General features: G+C 45.8%; 1 protein-coding gene and 1 pseudogene across 2 annotated transcripts in view; both read right to left on the bottom strand.

Moving 5' to 3' along the window:
* CORO1C (coronin 1C) overlaps nt 1-11,952 on the bottom strand; it is a 75,563-nt gene extending 63,611 nt beyond the window's left edge. The window contains exon 1 of one of the 2 annotated variants that reach the window (XM_065904100.1): nt 11,931-11,952. The gene's annotated coding sequence lies outside the window, so the exon portion shown is untranslated. Of the gene's footprint in view, nt 1-11,509; nt 11,616-11,930 lie in introns of those variants that run through there. The other variant, XM_065904101.1, reaches the window with a different exon arrangement.
* LOC136145457 (translationally-controlled tumor protein-like) lies at nt 2,363-9,875 on the bottom strand (annotated as a pseudogene).
* Nucleotides 11,953-12,629: the final 677 nt, after the last annotated feature.

The following is a 12,629-nucleotide window of genomic DNA, read 5'->3' on the forward strand; positions in this document are numbered from 1 at the left end:
CTACAAAATGATTCTTTTTTTGTGATCACATGTTATAACAGGATATAAAGCAAAGCCTACGAATTTTCAAATTTTAATACTGCACAAATGAACTCCTAAATGATTCAACAGCTGGAAGGATGCCCAATTCACCCTATCTTAATGTACTTGGTTCTTGTCAATTTTTCAAGTGAAATGAACCCAAGCACATTAAATTCTTGGTGATCCAGGAGCCACTGAAATGAGCTGAGACCTGCCCTGTGACTCCCCGGGGCTAGCCTGGGGGCCCTGCAGTGTCCATTATGGGCACTTCACAGCGAGTACATTAACGGACAGGAAACTGGACAGAAGGAGAAAGACAAGAAACGGTAACTCCATTTTTTCGGGGGCTACCTTAATGGGAGAATCCCATGGACAGAGGAGCCTGGCGGGCTACAGTCCACGGAGTCGCAAAGAAGTCACAATTGAGTGACTTCACTTTCACTTTCACCGTAACTATAAATCCTCACCTTGATACAGATGAGGGTTCTTCCCATACCTCTTTTGACAAAAACTCTCCAGCCGAAGGCACACTTCCACTAGGATGTTTCTTAAGATTCTTTCTAAAGTCAGAGTTGCAAGAATACTGGGGTGGGGTTCCATTTCCTACTCGAGGAGATCTTCCCAACCCAGGGATCAAACCTGCAGCTCTTGTGTCTCCTGCACTGGCAGGCAGGTTCTTTACCACTAGTGCCACCTGGGAAGCTCCAAAGTTGCTAACCAAACCACCAATCAAAGCCCTAAGAACTCCATGCTACCAGTACTTTCAATTTACTCAGTAAATTAGTTCATCAGAATTCAGGCTTTAAATAACTAGAACTCCAAAATGTGCTTCACAGATAAAACATGTTTCAGTAAGTAAATGTGTATATATATGCTAACACATTCATTTAAATGAAAATGATGACTAGCTTATCGTAAGATAATTTAACCAGCAAATGTTTATAATCAGGAGTCCTTCTACACCACAGAAAATTTTCTCTATTCCTTTTATCTTTTAGCAAACTAGGAAGACTAAAAATCCCTAGCACAAGTACAACATGCAAAACTGAAATTCAATTATTTGACTAGCATTTACTGAACATCTACTGTAGGTCAGGCACACGGCAGCGGACTGGGAAATGAAAGCACAAAAAACATGAGACTTCCATGCCTTCAAGGAACATGGCATATAGTGTTCACTTTCACAAACTGAAAAATAATAATTCCACACTTCTTTGTTTTAAACTTTCTACTCGTTTAGCTCAAAATGTAATTAGTATTGGCACAGAAATCAATAATGTTAGTGACACCCATAAGTTACATTTCCATCTACCTTTATAACTCCATAGCTAAACCATACTTCCATTGTACTCAAATGCACTGTATAAACGTGTATTCTGTTCTCATGACCTTGGACAATCTGGGTCATCTGCCTTATCTGTCACGTTACTCTTCCCCTGTTACACCTGCCCTGAGTCAGCCCAGTGCTATTTCGTAAACCCGAGGGCAGAGCCTCAACCCAGTGTCCCAGAGACACTGACTCTCCACCGCCCTGTCCTTTCAACCTCCACAGGGCTCAGGCCCCACACAGAGAATTCAGCATCAAGAAATGTATAGTTGGGGGCTAGAGGAAGCTTATAATGTTATTTTTACAACTATTACACATTTTAAAAGTAAATCAAAACATTAAGCCTGCCATTAACACTTCGTGAAGAAGTCTTTTCTATCTGTACCAGAAAAATCAAGTCCCTAATCCTTATTATACTCAGTTTCATAAAATGTTGAAGATGTTCTTAAAAACCAGATAATCCAAACCCCTTAAAGAGGTAATAACAAAAAGGAAAGATCAATTATTTCCCTTTGTTTGAGGAAAGAAGGGGCTTTGTGATAAGAGTTTATAAAGGATTAGAAATACAGGTAGAGACTAGCACACAGCTCTGGCAAGCACAAGTCACCCCAACTTATAGCCATTACCCTGCCCTGATCTACCACTACTCCAAGATTCCAGAAACCAAGTCACTGCTAAAACTTAAAACCCTTTCAAGCTGTGGTTCCCCCCGCAAAAAAAAGAGGGGAAAAAAAGGACCATGAGTGCTTTGAAAAAAAGCTGAGCAGATTCATTGTTCTTAATGAGAAACTTTTCTTTTTCTTGAATTTAAATGCATTTTATTTTTAGACCACATACATGACATGTTTTCTTAAAAACAAAGCCTTTGCGCCAAATAAATCACCGTTCAGAACAAATGAAGAGCTCGAGATGACATCAATCCCATTTGTCCAAGCCCTGGTGCTGTGTGGATGAAAAGCAGCAGCCAGCCAGTTATGACGACAGGTGACAGACCCAAAGTACCTGCCAACTGTGTTACCATATTCCATCCCTAAAGCATACCATATGCGGGGTCACGCCATGCTCACGGTGGTCCAGCACAGCGACCCTGCCATCTGGAGTCATGTTTTTACCAATAAAGAACTGATAGCTTTTGAAATTAGCAAGGATGTGCTTGATTTGTTCTGTAGCCTCTATCATAAAAGGTTTTACTCTTTCTGGTCTCTGTTCTTCAAGTTTCCCTTTGATTGACTTTATATCATCTTTGATGTACTTTTTGTAGACTTCTTTTGTGAAGTTGGTTTCCTGCAAGTGATAGTTCAAGACAATATCAACACCAGTGATTACTCTGCTTTCAGCAGCTTTGCCCTTGGGGATTTCAGCAGACGCATAGCCACCAACGCCTAAGTCATCAATGTTACCCTCTGTACTACTGACCATATTCCCCTCCACTTCCAGACACAGCCCGTCCGCAACCTCCTAGGTCTTGTGGATGTGGGAGAATATGTTATCATCTGCTCTCCAGAAGGAACCTTTCTAAAGCAGACAAGGCTTCTTCCCAACTCCAGGAACCAGGGCTGCCTCCTCCATGGGCTCTGCCTGAGCCCGCTCTAATTCCCTCAACCTTTCCCTTGAAACTCTGGTACACTGACTACAGGCCAACATTTCACAGAGATGATGCTTATCAGTAAGGAATCTCCTTTGTAAAAATAATAATACTGTATCTCTAAGAGGGGCAAGAGACATGGGCGAAATAAGCTAAGACAATTAAGGCCATAGTTGTTCTAGCGCTGAGTAACAGTGGTAGTCTAGTAGGAACTGTGGCCCTCCAGAAGCACATTAGTTAGTAGAAATGCATTTGAACCACCTGCTTTGTGACTACTATTTAAAGGAGATCAGTTGAACAGGGGAGTGGAAGCTTCAAGTCGAGAGAGAAGGAGGCTGAACTAGGAGGGCTGCTGTGGCCTGAGGCCGCACGGACAGGCATGGGCGGGGCGCCGGGGAGAGCTGGGTCCCTTCCTTACCCCCAGCTCCCGAAGCCGGGAATTCAGCTATCGGCACTAACAGTTTAAAAAGCTGTGCTGTGACTTAAACAGATTTCTTCAGTCTAGGCTGGGAACTTACCCACCACTACACAACACTGAATCTATACCAAAAAATGCCTTCTCGGTTCCAAATAACTGAGTTAGACTTGGGAACGCAACCCAGTGCTGGGTTGGGGACTGAATGGACATGCTGCCTCCAGAATAGAAGCTGCAGCTGGGCTCTGAACCCTTCAGGGTCAGGGAACCTAGTGACTCACAACTATCCTTTGCAGGTAAGACATATCACTTGTTCCACTTGACATTGTAATTCAGCCCAGGGCATGCAAGATAGCTCTATACTGCATAAGATCAAGGACACCTCAGGGTTAAAATAAACAAACAAACAAACAAACTTCCAGTTTCCCTTTTCCTCTGTAACACTGTAAAGCAACAGTGGTTCACATAAGAGACAGAGAGCCTAAGGGGACAGTTCCTTTATTTCTAAAACAGCCAACACGCATCTTACTATCACCCCAAAGAGCTACGGCCAACACTTGTTGGCTCTGGCCTCTTGCCTGCTGGCCAAGAAAAACTAGAATGACAATGTTAAACTAAAGACACTACTAACCACAAAATTAATTTACCATCTAGCTTGTAAAGTGACCAGTCTCCTAATAAATCCTTCTGCTTAACGGAGATGATGGCTCAAGTTTACATGTGTTTCTCAGTCACCGCTCAGGCAGCGCTTGAGTTCTTATATTAATAAATCAGCCTCAATTCTTTAAGTTCCTAAGAATGAAAGGAATTAGAGTCTTTAACTAGAAAAGAATGCTTGACCATTATGAAAAGGAATTTAAGTATCTTTCATGTGAAGTAAGCAAATAATGGTGAGCAAACATTCATCCTACAGAGGGGCAGCCTGTGAATTTTGTCAAGAACCCTGAAAATGTCAGGAGTGGAAAATACACCCCCTAAGGCTTTACTCTCCCAACACTTCCTTTCCTACGTGTGTTTATGGCCGTTTACAAAACTGAGAAAACTACGGCTTTGTTCATACAGGATGAAGACCTCAGCAATTGTCACAACATGGGGACATACTATGAGTTCACAATGGGGCAAAAAAGGCTCTTACATCAAACGGCCACCTGCCCAGGTTCCCAGGCTATCGTGGTTCCCCAGAGACATAATGATTGCACTGGGAAGCAATGATCAACTTCTGCCAACCCTATGGGGTTTTCATTACACTTGTCTGTAGTTCCAGGACCCGTCGGATCTTGTTGCTGTCAAAATGAGCCTTTTCATGTATGGATGGCCTAATGGGGCTGACCTTTGCAATATTAATTGGTCTCTGAAACACCCAAGATAAGTCCTTACCATAACTACATACTATAATGGTCGGATTATAAGACTGAGGACACAAAAAGGGGTCAATAAAATACTGTCAAGGAGCTTTACATGAAAACTAGGACGTCTACCCAAAGGTTTATCCGAGAGATTCCATGTATTTTCAAGTTTCTCCAAACTATATCTAAAAAGACACCCTGAAAATCTGGACCAAGTTTCCTAGTTTAATACACGTACAAGCTGAAATTGAGAAGAGGAAAGAAGAAATTGGTGCTAACTACCAATCTGGATGATGAACTGAAGCGAACGACAGTGAGTGGGCTAGTGTGTAAATCTGGCAAAAGACCATGGTGGAAGCTTAAGAGGGAATTGCTGAATTGTGTCAAGGACTAAAAATTAAGGAAAGCTCATCGGGGTTCACACTGTTAAAAAAAAAAAAAATCCACACCATAGTATAAATCCACACCACCAATTACAAAAATGAACTCACGCCATCCATGAAAGGAGGTGGGGGCGGAAGGGAGGGACAGTCAAGTTCCTGATCTTGGGAAGTCTCTCAAGCGCCTGTGACCACAGTCCCCTGGTCGTCAGATGAGGAACACGCCAGCGAGGCGCTTTCCCCTCAAGCTGTGATTCAGAGTCACAAGGGAGCTGGAGCCCAGGCAGCTGGACTGACCAAGCTGATCCTCACAGGCATCAAGTTGAGGACCTCAAGGCCTGAGAAATAATCTCCCAAGCCCACTAAAATGATACATTCATCAAAAGACGGTGACCTACCGGTGCTAAAATTATGATCCATTATTCATAATTTTTTTAAATGTAGATAATTGCATGACCAAAGGGGGAAAAATATGTATTGTGAAATTCCCACCTTCAGTCATGCGAAATACAAGTGTTTCTACTTCCACTTAGAGTACACCTTCACCCCAACCTCCGCATTAATTTGATTTCTCTTGACGATGGCAAATCAGAGGGACGATCTTTGTCATTAATGTAAGATTCAAATGACAGGCCTAATTTAACATCCCATGAGACAACGGAGGCTCTATTCCCACACAGAACGTTACATTTGATCACAACACTGCCACTCACATCGTACCCCATCCCGTGAGCATCTCACACACTGTAGCATCCTTCCAAATCCTACAAAGATCAATCTTTTTGCCAGTAGCTAAACCTTTTTCCTTAAAATACACAGACAGACTGAATACAAGCCTAAGGCCTACATAAGAGAAGCTCGTCTGAATAGACAGTTCCAATTCAGATCGATGGCCAAAAACTGTCTCATTTTTAACACTGCCTTTCCATCCTAAAATTAAACACTTTTTCCTCTCCAGTGATTCAAGTTTGATATGAAGTCGAAAATACAGAGGTAGGAGTGAGAATCCATACACTAACAGCTTAACATCAAAAATAAAATGTGTTAAACTTCCCCTCGTTGATTCCCCCCAATTCCATTCATTAACAGACATTTAAGAGTGAAGACAGAGAAAAAAAAAGAAGGAGAAAAAAAAGAGTGAAGACAGAGGGCACACAAATTTATTCGGAGTCTACTCAAAACCTAGCAAGGTACCATTAGCATCTCCATATCACAGAAGAGGAAACTGAGGCTCAGGGAGGTCAGGTAATTGACAAAATCGCAGCTATTAAAAACAAGGGTAGAGAGTGAAACCCTCTCAGTCTGGCTCTGAAGGTCTGCATTCTTCGTTGCTTCAATTTCTCGAAAGACAAAACCCTCAGAGCAAGAAACAATGTAAGAACAGACAGCTCATTGAGCCTGATGTGACAAAGAACAAATCTGAAATTTTTTTTTCTTAAGTATTTATTTATTCATTTGGCTGCATCAGGTCTTAGTTGCAGCACATCGGATCTTTGTTGTGTCATGAGGGATCTGCTCCAGACTCTAGTTGTGGAGCAGAGCCTCAGTAGTCGAGGCACCCCAGCTTAGTTGCCCCTTGGCATGTGGGATCTTATTAATAAGTTTCCCAACCAGGGATCAAACCTATGACCCCTGCATTGCAAGGCAGATTCTTACCACGGGACCACCAAGGAAGTCCCAGAAATTTACCTCACTCCACTCCAATCACTTCAGTGACCACACAAAAAAGAAAACATAACCTCAAATGGCCAACTGGTTTTTTTCTAATTCTTAGGAAGATACTAAATGGAGTATTTTAATTAAAGTGTTAATCGGATGCTCTGAGAGAAGCCAGAGCAAGTGAAAAGGCAGGCAGTATGCACCTTTAAAACTCAATGTACACCCACCTTCAGGGGTGCACAGGAGCAGCTCCAGCACTGACCGACTGACTCAACACCATCAGGGCAGGCCTGCTTGCACTTGGTGTGGCTAAATCACACCAACCAAATGTGTTCCCTGGCCATCTGCCCTGCTGAGAAGGCTGTGAGCCAGTCATCACTGCTTATTAGGGGGAAAGAGCCTGGATGAGAATATTCTGCCCTCAGGAAAATGTTTCAAACACTCGCTTTGCATCTGAGCAATTTTTTGGTAAGAGCTGGACTCGGGTGCCAGAAAAGCAGAGGGGAATTACCTTTGCACTTCATGCTATTTTAACATAGGCAACAAAGGTGTAAATAATAACCAGAGAAACAAACCCATTGACCTCAGGATCTTTCCAGTTAACTTCAATAAAAAAAATCATTCAGCAAATATCCAGTAAGCACTAGAGACCACACTGTGAGCAAGCGAATCTCGATCTGCCTTTCGTGTCTATTTCTCTCTCACATTCTGCCTTCTATAGGAAGGCGCCTTTCAGACAGTGAGCTCAAGTTCAGAACAGTTCCTTGTAGCAGATGGAAGTGATGAATGTCCGAGGCATGAGGACAGGGATAATGTCTGCCTGTGAGGACTAAGGAAGGTTTCATGGAGGATCCCAAAAGACAAGAGGGAAATGCAAGTCAAAACCACAATGAGATACCACTTCACACCCACTAGGACAGCTAGTATCAAACAGTCAGAGGATAATAAGTGTTGGCAAAGATGCAGAGAAACCGAAACCTTTATACGCTGCGGGTGGGATTGTAAAATTGTGCAACTGCTTTGGAAAAATCTGGCAGTTCCTCCAACAGTTTAACACAGAGTAACCAATATGACCCAGTAATTCCCAAGAGAAAGGAAAACATATGTCCATACAGAAACTTGGACACAAATGTTCACAGAAGCATTATTCATAATAGCCAAAAAGGAGTAACACCCAAATGTCTATCAACTGATGAATGGATAAACAATGGAACGGAGTATTTTTCAACTACTAGAAAAAGAATGAAGTACTTACACATGCTGCAGCAGAGATAAACCTTCCATACACTATGCTTAATAAAAGACACAAAAGATCACATATTGTATGATTCTATTTATAAAAAATGTCCAAAACAAAGGAAATCCATAGAGACAAAAAGTAGATATGTAGTTGTCTAGAGCAGGGGAGGGAGAAGAATTGAGGGATGGGGGTAAGACTGTTAATGGGTACAGGGTTTCTTTTGGGTCGATGAAAATATTCTAAAATTGTTATGATGACTGTACAACTCTGTGAATATACTAAAAATCATTGGATTCTACACTTTAAATGAGTGAACTGTATGATAATGTGAATTATAGCTCCAAAAAGTAGCTATAAAACAAAAAGATTACATTATGTGCCACTGAAATACAAAATAAGCTCTCAAAAGGAGTGTAGAATCTTGTTCACTCATTTTAAAGGATCTGAACTAGGGCAATGAAAACCCAGAGAGATTCTATTACTTAACATTCTGGGTACTAGGTCATACTAAAATATTCATGAGTATTTCCATGTTTTAATAGAGAAAAGGCATCTTAAGTTTAAAAAAACATACACGTGTCAGAAAACAGTTCTCATAACTCAGGAACAGGATGCATCCAAAGGAACACAAACCTGGATTTGTACCCTGCATCTGAAAATAGCACCCAAAATTTATTATTGTTCCACCTCTGAAAAAGAAATCAAAGGTGAAACAACTTGGTTAATATAATATTTCTAAAACAGTTTGCGACAAAACAAAGTATTAAGAAATAATCTGCCATCTTACAGAAATGAATTTCCACACCCCCAGTGACATAACTAACTGATCGCTTCTCCTTTTGTACAGTCCATTTCGTAGGTATCTGAGTGACTCTGTTTTATGGGTGGAGTGAATCTCAACAGTGATAGCTGTGTTAAGCATAAAACTTAAACAAAAAAATCCAAATATTTAAAAAGGGCTATATGTCAGGTGTGAACAGAGTCAAGAAGTACAAACTTCTAGTAACAACATGCGTAAGTCATGGGATTTTACAGACAACACAGTGACTATAGTCAATAATCTAGTGCGTATTTGAAAGTTGTCAAGAGACTAAAAGTTCTCATCACAAAGAAAAAAGAAATGTAACTTTGTATGGTGATGAATGGTAACTAGGTTTATCGTGGTGATCATTTCAGTGTATACAAATATCAAATCATTATGCTATACACATGAAACTAACAATGTGGCATGTCAATTACACCTTAATTAAAAAAAAAATAATGAAGTAGCACACACATCAAAAGTCCTGTCTGTCAACCCTGAATCTGATCCCAAACTATATAAAGTAATAGACATAACTTTTGATTATTAGCACAATCTGCATACAAAGAAACAAATGATCATGAAAAATGTAATACTTTGTGCAGTGATCTCTCATTAGTATGTGTCCATTAGAATCCATCAGGCTTTAATGTACCTTCTACAAATAATTGAAAACAAGCAGGGCATATTCCTAATTTGTCAAAAAGGTGTGTACCCAACCTTTTTAACAATCTTTGTTCAATCCCCAGCACACACGACAAACATCTACCACAGAACATGGCACCCTAATATACAACACAATTCCCAGTTTTATTTCACTTTCTCCCCCTATTTATTTATGCAAACTCCCAGACCCAAGAGTTACTATTAGGCTTCATATCCAAACATGGTGCTGTGACTCTGAAATGTACCTCCAAAGCAAAAAAAAAAAAATGTTTCCTTTAAATTTTCTGAAATACATAGAATCAAGTCCAAAATAGAGTCTTCCCATGTCTTCAGTTTTACAGGCAGTGCAGAAAGTGCAATCCTATAAACAGATATCTATTTGCCTTCACAACTGAACAGCAGACGGTACAAAGCAACTGCTTATACTTAATCATGTTTCTGTCTATTCTAGCAAGCTGGTGTCAGGAGAGAGTTCTGCCAGATAAGGACAATGAAATGCATTATTATAGAGTGACTACCAGCCCTACAAGTACTGTTTGAGGATGGAACCCTGGGCAGGAAAGCTGCAGTGAGAGGGCCTGATATTTTGTTGTAACCATTTCCAAAAGTAAATACATTCGTTCCCCAGAACCAGTTTACAAACGCACACTATATTCAATTCTGCTTAAATGTCTTATAGGAAAGAAAGGCCTCTGTATCTTGCTCCCCTGGGGAAGATGAGCGACTTGCAATTTGCTTCTTACCCTGAATCCCACGTTTGCAACATGTAGAGCAAGGACTTCAGATACCACAAAACAAGGACAGCCTACATTAAAGCCAAATATAGGATGTGATTCTAAACCGCGAAGCAGTAAAGCCTACGTTTCCTTTTCCAGCCATCAAAACCCTTTGAACACTCCCAAAAAAGGACGGAAGGGCCAGCGCCTCTCCTGCAAGAGGAAGCCCCTTTCTTCTCGGCTCTCTCCGCAGCGGGCCACTTGCCCCCAACACATTCATATCATTCGAGAGACGGAGGGCAGCGTGTGCGCGCCTGTGTAGACAGGCGGGAGGGCTCGGTTCCCGTATTTCCAGCCTCTACATCTGAGCTCATCCTCAGTCATTTAGGCGCAGCGGAGCCCCACCTGCGCCGTGCTCCGTCTTAACTGCGTCCCTCGCCAGCTGCTCCGCTCTCACCGGAGCCTAGCTCTGAATCACCCAGCGCACGCGGACGCTCCAGGCCCCCGACCCTGCCGCCTTCCTGCCCCATTCTTCCTCTCCCAACCTGCCCCCCTGCCCCTCCCCCGCCAGTCCCAGATCTCGGCTCCCACCGCCCGGCACAGCCTCCTCTCAAACCGCCCCCACCCACATCACTCCAGCCCCAGCCCGGCTCGCCCTTCCCGACCCCCAACCCAGCTCTTCAGGGTCCAGAGCCGGCCTCTCACCCCAAAGCAGGTACCCCGAGGCCAGACCGCCGCCCTCACCCCTCCCGAGCAGGACCGAGCTCCCCCAGACCCCACGTGAGCCCAGCCCCTGGCACCGCCCCCCCAACACGCTCCCCAGGGCGGCTCAAGCCCCACCCCCAGGCCTGGCGCCCCCGGGCTCAGCGCCCTGGCCTCTCGCAGCCCCACCCCACCCAAGACCCCACCCAACTCAGCGGAGCCCTGACCCCTAAAATCCTTCCCGGGGTAGCCCCATTCCCACGCGGCTCCTCACCCATCCAGGAGGGTTCCGGACCCCCAAAAGTCTCCCCTGAGCAGCCTCCTCCCCACAGGGGACCTGGGTTCACTCTCCTCAGGCCGAGCGGTTCAGTCCTCAACTCCTCGCCCCGCCGGACCCCAAGTCACCCGAAGCAGCCCCGACCTCTGCCCCCTGCATACCAGCCAGGGCGGGCCCCCTGCTCACCGGCCAGGGCGGGCCCCCGACCCAGGGACCCGCGCCGCGCGCGTCCACCCAGCCCTGTCCGCTCCACCGGGCCCTGCCCTACGCCCCGCCGGCTCCTGTCAGCCGGCGCCCTCACATGCTGAGAGGACAGGTCCGTCCGCCCGCCCCGCTCGCTCCCAAGCGGCCCTGCCGGGCGCGCGCAGCTCACCGGGGCCGAGGTGCCTGAGGCAACGCTGCCGAAGTCCCCACTGCAAAGCCCGGCAAAGCCTCCAACCGCTACCGCCTCCCGCCTGGCACTGAGCGCCGCGCGGGGGAGGGGCGCAGACAGCCGCCACCGCCCCCGCCGCCGCACGCAGGCCCCGCCCCCGCGCCGTGCTGCGCCCAACCAGGGCCGCCGGGCTGCGGCACGCCACACCCACTTCCGGGAGGGGAAGCCCGCTTCCCACCCCGCATTCCACGCCTCACTCTCCCTAGCGCCTCCTCTGGTCGCGCCGAGGGATGCAGGTGGGCCTTGGAAGAAGGTGGTGCCCAAGCGCAAGCACCGCCCACTAGCCCTCGGAGTGACCGGAGAGCCACGCCCACTGCCCCCTCAGAACTGGGAGCGGCGACCTTAGAGCCCGCCCACTGACCTGCTTGGTTCGGCCGAGCCACATTCTCTGGCTCCTCAAAAATTCCCCCGGAGTCCCTGAAAACCGGAACATCAGCTCCTCTAAGCCCTACCCACTGCCCCATCCGAACCCTTCGCCGGCTTCTTGGGTCCTTAAGCCCAGCTCCCCTCCCATTCCTTCAGAACTGTCCCTTCTGCGTCACAAACCCCGTCCCAACTTCTAGAAGCCCCGCCCACGGGCGAACAACCCTTATTTGTGGCATCGCAATTCCCGCCCGGGAGTTGGTGATGGACAGGGAAGCCTGGCGTGCTGCGGCCCATGGGGTCGCAAAGAGTCGGACACGACTGAATTCCCGCCCAGGGCCCATCTACTTGTTTTAAATCTCAAGCCCCGCCCAGAACCGTCGAATCCCCGCCTCTGGCTCCCGAAGCTCCGCCTTTCCAGCCAGCACGCCCTCCCGCCGCTCCTGCGAACTCCGGAGGCTGAGATCTTCCTTCCACTACACCTTGTCACTTCGCTACCACGCCCGCGTATCCCCCACCACTACATAGGAGGGCCTGTCTTGACCCATTTTCGCAGGTGGGGAAATGAAGGATTACAGGGTCCCTCCCTTTCTTTTCCTGGCCGAAGTCCCTCACTTAATAACTGGGCGACCCAGGCCTAAAGTCAGAGCGCGGGGCTTCGAGTCCATCTCTGCTGCCGTCAGACTGTGTGTCCTGG

This window comes from Muntiacus reevesi, chromosome 13, assembly GCF_963930625.1.
Source record: "Muntiacus reevesi chromosome 13, mMunRee1.1, whole genome shotgun sequence".
Taxonomy (NCBI): Eukaryota; Metazoa; Chordata; class Mammalia; order Artiodactyla; family Cervidae; genus Muntiacus; species Muntiacus reevesi.